This window comes from Triticum dicoccoides, chromosome 6B (assembly GCF_002162155.2).
Source record: "Triticum dicoccoides isolate Atlit2015 ecotype Zavitan chromosome 6B, WEW_v2.0, whole genome shotgun sequence".
Taxonomy (NCBI): Eukaryota; Viridiplantae; Streptophyta; class Magnoliopsida; order Poales; family Poaceae; genus Triticum; species Triticum dicoccoides.
This window is the reverse complement of record NC_041391.1, coordinates 323,719,567-323,728,398: the sequence shown is the minus strand read 5'-3', so window position 1 is coordinate 323,728,398 and position 8,832 is coordinate 323,719,567.

The following is an 8,832-nucleotide window of genomic DNA, read 5'->3' as shown; positions in this document are numbered from 1 at the left end:
CCAGTTGCTCTTTGGTGTGGAACCTGTAGTCCACTACAGTCCTCCTTCTCATAGCATAAGGATCATCTTGTCTCCACTTCTCGAGACCAACATCCTTTCTTTTTGTCATATTTTCAGCCACTAGGTGACTGTCATTATGGTCTGGAATTTCGGGGCTTGAGCTTCCTAAGCACTTGTGTCGGCGTTCTGGATATGAGGGTATCTAGACTTGCCTACTTGCGGCCCACCGCGTGGCTCCATCGACGGCCTGGTACGGTCCAGCTTTGACATCAACAACTCAAGACCGAGGCGGGCGACGCCAAGACCACTGAGGGGATCGGCCTCTTCAGGCTGGCTCCTGAGGGGCGGAGAGTTCTATGCAGGGTGCACCACATGAAGCTTAGCTGACGTGAGCCATGACGACCAAGGTCAGGCGGGCGCCAGCGGACACAGAGCGCCAGTTCCCTCTTCGGTGCAAGGAAGGCAAGCTACATGCGCGGAGTCCCGAGGAATCAGCCAAAGGTTTCCTCTTTGGTGCAAGGGAGGCATGCTACAAGCGTGGAGTTCTGAGGAATCAGCCAAAGGTTTCCATTCTGGTGCAATAAGACCGAGACCACCAGGACGGCAGGACGAAGGTCATCACCGAGCCCACCGCAGCATCACGACCAGGGGCTTTTCGCAGGCGAAGACCACTTTTGTCAGGATAAGCTGTACTACTTGTCCCCTTTCAAATCCGTCCATTGTGGGATCCCTTCCTGCAAACATTTGGGAAGAGGACCAAGGCCACTATAAATAGGACTTAGCTACCACCATAGAAGCAGATCGGATTCATTCTCACCCGACCACCTCACCAGCTCTCTTGAGCTCAAGAACACCTCACCTCCTGAGTCCAGTTCATCCACTGTACTAGTTCATCCTTAGCCCTTCAAGGCAATCCACCAAAATGCTTGAGTAGGGAATTACACCGCAAGGTGGCCCGAACCAGGATGAAATGCTGTGTCTCTTTGTCTCTTCGAGCTCATTGCGCTAGGCTTAGGAGGATTGCGAGTAGGCAGGCTAGGTAGGTTGAGATCTCCGCACGCACCCCAGATTTCGAACCTTTCAAGGGTTTGCGGAACCCGTAATCTGACAACTTGGGCTTCAGCTTATTCAGCAGCTTCAGGCACTGGGGCCTTCTTCTTCTCTGTTGCAGGTATGTTTCTGGTGCTTCTCTTAGGAGCTTGAGCTGGAGCTTTGGGGGCTGTCTTTGGATTGGAAGGAGTTGCCCCAGACTTGATGGCATCCCCCATCAGATTCTGTGCCTTTGCAGGAGGTGCTTGAGCAGCAACCTCTTCTTCCTCTTCCTCTTCACTTTCAGAATATTTCTTCATAGATTGATTTCCAATCACTCTAGTTGTTGTCTTTCTGACCCTCTTCTTCCCTTCTTCACCTGCTCTTAGCTCAAGTGAGCAGATCATAGTTTCCTGAGTGGAAGTTCTAGCCTTTGACATGGGAACTCTCCTGGTAGGTGCCTTCTTGTGCATTACAGGTTTTGTTGCAGTAGCAATTCCATATTCCTTTTTTAGCACTTTCTTCTCAGAGCTTACTTCATCCTCAGCAGCCACATAGTCCTCATCCTCTGAATATGAGGTTCTCTTCTTCCTTGTTCTTGTAGCTGCCTTGTGCAAGTTGCTTATAGTGCTCCTGCTGACAACATCAGAGCTGCTAGAGGGACTAGTGCCCTCACTCATGTGCACTTGCTCTTCTAATTTGTTTTGGCTATCACTCTGGTCAGACATTCTGGCAAATAAACTGATAGCAGACCCTGTGAATAGATATGGATGAGGTGAAGTAGATGAGCATCACAAAGTGCAGAGTTTTTGCAAAAAGAATGAGTCAAAAGCATTTCAGAGCTACCTATTTGTAAAATTCGGTGACACCGAGGCAAATTTGCAGTCTAAACATGTGGAATCGGTCAGACCGAGGCACGATTCGGTGACTCCGAGTTTCCTAGGGTTTCACAAAGTCCTGGTATCGGTCACTGAAAGTGCGTTATATCGACTAGAGGGGGGGGGGGTAAATAGGCGATTTTTATGAATTCTTCACTAAGGAATTTGCTGTTCAGGAAATTCCTAAATGAAGAACTACCAGCAGCGGAATAAGTACTCAGAAGTAAACATAAGACAATACAAGCATAGTCTTCATGACGAGATGAATACAAGCACAGAGTACAGAAAGCGTAAACACAAGATAACACAAGAAAGAAGATGGACAGACTGAAGAAATTGAACAGAGGAAATTGAGAAAGTCTTCAGTCAAAGTCTTCAAACAGATATGAACAGGCACACAACAACAGGCATGAGGAAATGAAAGAGTTGAGGAAATAGAACCAGTAAGCTCAGTGAAGACAATGATTTGGTAGACCAGTTCCAACCGCTGTCTCAGTTGTACATCTGGTTGGAGCGCTGAGTATTTAAACTCAAGGACACCCAGTCCCGAACACACAGTCCTCACCGTATTCACCTTGAGCTAAGGTCACATAGACCTCGCCCAATCACTCGTGGTAAGTCTTTAGGTGACTTCCAAACCTTCACAAACTCGGTCACCCGGCGACCCACAATTCCTCTTGGATGCTCTAGACCTTGACGCCTAACCGTCTGGAAGAAGCACAGTCTTCAAAGGAAACAAGCGTCGGATCCACGCAGGATCAATCTCTTCAGTGATGCTCAATCACTTTGGGTTTGTAGGTGTTGGGTTTGGGTTTTCCTCACTAGATGATTTTCGCTCAAAGTCCTCGGAGGATGGGATGCTCTCAAATGACAAGTGTCAGTTTCTCTCGGAGCAGCCAACCATCTAGTGGTTGTAGGGGGCGGCTATTTATAGCCTAGGGAGCAGACCGACATGATAAGACATAAATTCCCTTGTCTGATATGACCGTTAGGTGGGTAGATATTTTGGAACAGCTGGCTCATAGCACAGCAACGGTCGGAATTTTGACTATCAAAATCCTAAGGGCTATCATGTTCCTCACTATGTAGGCAATTCGCACTGGCGAATTGCTAACTCCTCAGTCAGAACAAATTCCTCAGAGACCAGAAGAACTTCGTCTCTGTCACTGAAGAATATGACTGAACTGTATGAGATTTCCAATGGCTTCACTCAAAGGGATTGGTAGGTGTAGGATTTTGAGTTGAGCATCACATGGAAATTTTTCCTTAGTATTTCCTCGACCCCTTTTAACAGTACGGTGTTTCCTATGACTCAAGAAAGAGAAAATGAAACTACAAAAACAAAAGTCTTCATGCTTCATGTTCCTCGAATGAATACCAAGTCTTCAAGGTCACACCAATTTCTTCACTTTCAAAGTCTTCCGAAAGTCTTCAGTAATCCAAAGTCTTCAGTTGACGAACTTCATTTTTAGGGGTCGAATTTCTCTGTAAGTATCAAACTCCTCATAGACTTATAGACCTATGTACACTCACAAATGCATCAGTCCCTTAAGCTATAAGTCTTCAATACACCAAAATCACTAAGGGGCACTAGATGCACTTACAATCTCCCCCTTTTTGGTGATTGATGACAATATAGGTTAAGTTTTCAACGGAGATAAACACATGAAGTGTAAATACTGATATTGAGGAATTTGATTGCAAGATATAGAAGAACTCCCCCTGAAGATGTGCGTAGTGAGGAATTTGCTTTTGAAGCAATGCACACTTGAAGAGTATAATCCTGGAGATCTCCCCCTATATTGTAATTCATACACGCATTTGATATATAATATGAAGAATTTGAAATGCATGATGAAATATGGTGACTGATGTAATTCAGCATCCGTGCATTGACATTAATGAGGAATAAGCATGCAGAAGAACACAACAAAAGTATCAGGCCACCATAGAGTTTAAGATTACAACTCAATCCAGCAAAGTCATCAAAAGAACGAGAGTTGTAACTTAGCCAAAAAAACGCCCATATAGGATAGACCCACTTGAAGACTAACTCAAATTTCTCCCCCTTTGTCATCGAATGACCAAAAGGGATGAAACTAAGGACTAACGCCCCTGAAGAATATCATGATGATGGAGGAGCGCCAGCGTTGTCAGGGTCTCGAGTCGTTGTAGGGCCTACTGCAGTGTCGTCCAAGTCTTCATGCTCGTCCATGGCGCGTGATGAAGAATATGAGCTAGCCACCAAGGAAAGGAACCTTGACCTTCTTGTATTTCTTCGGTGGAGGAGCAGACCAGTCAAAGTCTCCCTTGAAGCCCATTTGCTTCAGATCTTCTTCACCATATAGATGTGACAGAATAGCCCAGGTGCGATCAAACACTTCATGGAGGTAGTAATGGTTTTTCTTCACTGCATTATGTGTGGAAGTCATGTTGTGAAGAATGGAGCCAAACTAACGCTTAACCCACTTGTGGTTGCGATCCACCTTCTGGTGAAAACTTATAAGTAGTTCACGATCAGTCATCACACAAGGAGCAGTAGCTTGAGGACTTGACTTGGTAGCATTGGCAGCAGAATCATGAGTGGTAGAGTCATCATTGGTGGAGTAAGATGCAGCTTTGCGGAACTGACCATCCAATGGACGAATGCCTTCATCGATAACGGCTGGTGAATTGCCCTTCTCATCAGATGAGGAAATTGTCCTCTTGAGGACATCAATAGGGGGTAAGTAGCTGAGGTGATTCTGAAAATCAGCCTTGTAGTTGAGTGAAGAGCTTGTTGTCACGCCCAATATGCGACCCTATCCAAAAGGAACTCAAAGGTCCCACCAAGGATAGACCCGTATATTGAAACGCTTTTGCAAGGTGGATATCATTACATCAACATTACATAATAGATGGGGATACATACATAAGGCATACAATGCCACATGAATACAACATCACAATACATCAGAGCATCATCCGACTACGGATGAAACACAAACAGAAACTCAAACGACATCCACCCTGCTAGCCCAGGCTGCCGACCTGGAACCTATCCCCTGATCGAAGAAGAAGCAGAAGAAGAACTCAACGCAAGCAAGCATCGCTCTCGCGTCATGATCATCGAATAATCTGTACCTGCAACTGTTGTTGTAGTGATCTGTGAGCCACGAGGACTCAGCAATCCCATTACCATGGGTATCAAGACTAGCAAAGCTTAAAGGGAAAGGAAGTGGTAAAGTGGTGAGGCTGCAGCAGCGACTAAGCATGATATGGTGGCTAACATACGCAAATAAGAGCGAGAAGAGAAGCAAAGGAACAGTCGTCAACTAGTAATTATCAAGAAGTGATCCTGAACTCCTACTTATGTCAAACATAACCCAGAAACCGTGTTCACTTCCCGGACTCCGCCGAAAAGAGACCATCACGGCTACACACACGGTTGATGCGTTTTAATTCGGATCTGGTGTCAAGTTGTCTACAACCGGACATTAACAAATTCCCATCTTCCTATAACCGCAGGCACGGCTTTCGAAAGATTATACCCTGCAGGGGTGTCCCAACTTAGCCCATGACAAGCTCTCGCGATCAACGAAGGAATAGACCTTCTCCCAGGAAGACCCGATCAGACTCAGAATCCCGGTTTACAAGACATTTCGACAATGGTAAAACAAGACCAGCAAAGCCGCCCGATGCGTCGACAAATCCCGATAGGAGCTGCACATATCTCGTTCTCAGGGCACACCGGATGGGTCATCCTACGAGTAAAACCAGCCCTCGAGTTGCCCCGAGGTGGCCCCGCAGTCTGCCCGGTTCGGACCAACACTTAGACAAGCACTGGCCCGGGGGGGCTAAAATAAAGATGACCCTCGGTTTGGCCGACCCAAGGGAAAGGGATAGGTGGTGGTGAGGCAAATGGTAAAACCAAGGTTGGGCCTTGCTGGAGGAGTTTTATTCAAAGCGAACTGTCAAGGGGGTCACATAAATCACGCGACCGCGTAAGGAACGCAAAATCCGAGAACATAACACCGGTATGACGGAAACTAGGGCGGCAAGAGTGGAACAAAACACTAGGCAAAAGGCCGAGTCTTCCACCCTTTACCAAGTATATAGATGCATTAATAATATAAGAGATATTGTGATATCCCAACCAAAAACATGTCCACCATGGAGAAATCTTCAACTTCACCTGCAACTAACAACGCTATAAGAGGGGCTCAGCAAAGGCGGTAACATAGCCAATCAATGGTTTGCATAGGAAAGGTGTCAAAGGTTAGAGGTTCATGGCAATATGGGATTGCTTGATAAACAGGTGATAGGTAGCGCAGCATAGTGATAGAACGAAGCAACTAGCATAGCAATGATAGAAATGAGATCCAGGGTAGCGGTCATCTTTCCTGAAATCCCGCAAGGAAGAAGAACGAGTCCATGAAGAATACAGACGGATGAAGCCGTACCAAGCGTGGACGAACGAACCCTCACGATCGCAACGAAACAAGAACTATCGAAGAGAAGCACACAACATAGTAAACACACCACACATGAACAAGGCATGATTCACAACAAGTATGATGCATGACAAAGCTACATGAAGGCTACTCATGGCAAGAGATGGTGCAAACAAGAGCAACACATCAAGGCAAGTTTAAATGAGGCCGGGAACAACATATAACAATTCCGGTAAGTCCTCATATGCAAATTTCGAAATTGGTCCAGATCTGAATAAACCTTATGTTCAAGTTGTTAAACAGCAAGTTAAGATGCACAACGATGATGTACACGAGATTCTAGTCAAGTTACATATAAAGTTCATTTAGTTCGGAGCTACGGCCTAGAAGATATGAGCAAAACAAGTTAAACATGGCATTGATACAAAATGCACCCAAACATCAAGCAAACACCTCAAAACAAGGATGCAACATGATAATATGAAGCTACATGCAAAAACAAGCAAGTTTCATATAGAGCACACTCAAAACGGAGCAACGGTTCAACACACACACTCTCAACAAGTTATAGCAACAATCTGTCCCAAAACAGCAACTAGGCATATTGCAAGCACCAAAACAACAAGCTAAAGCATCTCAACATAATAACAAAAGGCATGGGCATGATGTACAGGTAAAGCATTACAAAACATGAACACTGAGCTATCTCTAGAAATCACTAGAACATGCTCAAACACACATGGTAAGATTGCAAGTTATAACAATTTCAGACTTTGCAGAAAATAACATCACGATGCAATGTTTAGAGCTATCAAACAACATGTTACAGGAACTTATCATGGCAAACAAAGGCATGGCATCAATCTACTAATCCCATAGATCAAAAGTCCCTTACTGACCATGAGCCAAAAAGGATCAGAAAATATGATGGCACCCACGTAAACATAGCAAGTTATATTACAGATTGAAACATGGCAGGAACATAATTATGAAGGCATGTAGATGAGCTTGTGCAACTCACTACAGAGCAAAACACGGCATGGCAAGGCACCCAACAGTAATAAGACATATTTGTGAAGCTAAGCATGGCAATAGCATGGTCATAGGGTGCATGGATCACTAGTAAAACACATGGGAACAACTGAACTTAATGTTAACAGGCTGACAGCAACATTATCAAGCAACTTTGGAGCAAGATATGAACAATCTACAACAAGATATAAATGCAACCAGGGCATGAATGGTTAGAGGATAACATGTAGATCAAAACATGTTTATAGAACATCTCCAGATTATGCATAGAATGATTAGTGGCAACATGTTTATATAGCATCACGAAATAACATATTCAGCCTAGCAAAACAGCAACATCATGAACCCTACTTAACAAGCTTGATTCACTCACAAGTCATTGCATGACAACATAAGCATAGTATCATCAAGAAGACATGTTTGTGAAACAAACCAAGTCAAGAACAAGTCCATAGCATGCAAGGATCAACTATAGCAAGCTTGGCCAAATTGAATAACACGTAAACAATCTGCCAGGAAATATTTTGAAGCAAAAGTAGAGCACTAAAAGGACATGCTAGACTACTCCATAATTGCAACAAAGGGCATGAATGGACAGACATTAACCACATGTTCAAAACACCCTTACTGAAGTATCTCAAAATATGCATGGATCTCTCTGTAGCATCAAGTTTACATGGCATCAAAATAACAGCAGAACAGGGAGTAAAATCAGCAACATCACGATGCCTAGTTTGCATGTTTGTGCTAGTCACCACATTGATCACAAAAATACATGGTAAGCACCTCTATAAAGAAGACATGGCACAGTTCAAAACACATGTAGACATCAACCTCATAGGATGCACACATCAATCATGGCAAAAATGACAAAAGAGCTCGTTCTGATAACAGACAGCAGAAAACAACATGAAGCACTCTTACAACGATGATTCAGGCATCAAGATGACCTCAAATGAATATGATGCAATGGAACGAAATGATGTACTCGTTGAGGCGAACAATTTGACATATTACACGCACGAAGGGGAGCTATGGATGCAGAGATACAGCATGATGAACATGGCATAAAATTACTAAATTTAGGGACTTGGCAGCTTTATGAAAAAAAAACAGAACGGGCGCAACGTAGCAATACTTCGCACGGGCGAGGTTTAGGGGGTCTGCTCACCTAGCGGGCTCGGCCTAGGGAGGAAGGAGAGGTGAGGCAAGCCGAAGGGGGGAGCTGGGCTGGGCCGGAGATGGGCCTAGGGGCTGCAGGGCCCACGCGGGATCGTCCCCTTCCCGATCCCGCCTGGATCGGGGAGGCAGGAGGCGGCGGGCGGTGGACGGCGTGGCGCGGTGGCGCGAGGCCGGAAGTGGCCGGGGCGAGGCGGCGGCGGCGGGATCCGGCCGGCCGGCACCGGATCCGGGCGGCGCGGGCGATGGGGATGGCCGGGAGGCGCGGACGGGCACCCGGG